Source organism: Limulus polyphemus, unplaced genomic scaffold (genome assembly GCF_000517525.1).
Source record: "Limulus polyphemus unplaced genomic scaffold, Limulus_polyphemus-2.1.2 Scaffold2717, whole genome shotgun sequence".
Lineage (NCBI taxonomy): Eukaryota > Metazoa > Arthropoda > Merostomata > Xiphosura > Limulidae > Limulus > Limulus polyphemus.
Genome location: NW_013668327.1, coordinates 29,625 through 30,953, shown reverse-complemented (window position 1 = coordinate 30,953; position 1,329 = coordinate 29,625).

Below are 1,329 nucleotides of genomic sequence, written 5' to 3'. Positions count from 1 at the left end.
AACAAACGCTCACGCCTCACGTGGCCAGCAATATTTTATCGCATACATTCAATTACTCATTGCACTTACACACTGTTCCATCACGTTGTGACCATCTTATATATATACCAGACTACCCCCAATCTAGTAGTCTCCCGATAATTCACGAAGGTTCGAGAGAAGGACGTGGCGTGATACTAGTCACGTGACCTCGCTGACGCAAGAATATTCGAATTAGGGACCAACAAAACGTCGTATTCACGTAAAGTTTGTCAAGTAACAACACTTTTCCACCTCAGTAGCCGTGCATTTAAATTAATAATTAAAGCAGTAAGTAACCTGCCTAGACTACTCACATAAGAAGTTAGGTATGCAGTAGAATGTAGAGTTCTGAACGAATCTGATAGCTGTGCCGGGTGTCTCAATGACTGCGAGGTTAAAAATAAGAGGTTAAGCCTATTCAACAATCCGTGATACCAACTGAACACCTCTTGTACAAAAATACTTTGAATTGAATGATCTGATCAAAAATGACAAGCCGATCAACTTCTCTAGTAAAAGACACCAAATCTAGCGACGCTTTCAAAACCTGCGTATAAGAGGCTTTGTTTTGTTTTTGAATTTCGCGCAAAGCTACACGAGGGTTATCTGCGCCGTCCCTAATTTAGCAGTGTAAGACTAGAGGGAAGGCAGCTAGTCATCACCACCCACCGCCAGCTCTTGGGCTACAATTATACCAACGAATTGTGAGATTGACCGCACTTTATAACGCCCCCACGGCTGAAAGGGTGAGCATGTTTGGTGGGATGGGGATTCGATCCCGCAACCCTCAGATTGCGAGTCGAGCGCCTTAACCACCTGGCCATGCCGGGCTACGTATAAGAGGCAAGTATTAAAACTCAACAAAGTTGCGTACTGGTACTCTCCGAGTCTATAAACAAATGAATTTAATTATGTTTAAAAAGCTTCCCATGTATGCGCACACTATACTTTTTAATTATATAGATTGACATGACCATTCCATACTGTGAAACTGCAAAAAAAGTACATAGTGTGAGAACTGTTAGCACGAGTTAAGTAGTAACTAAATGTTAAAATGAAGTATTCAGTGCGCAAATGGCGAGTGATTGTTGATCGAGTAAGTATTTCTATAAGCTAATCAAGAAAAATTTTGTTAAACGTCATTAGCATATTAAACCTACAATAGTTTCAGCATTTAAGCTGAAAAGTTTAGTTTGTTGACTCGGGCCTACAGGTCAAACTTGCGTTAAATTGAACGTATTGTTACGTCTCTGTATGTTTGCTTGTTAATTCTTACAAGATACAAGTCCTTTCTTTATAAAACTTGTT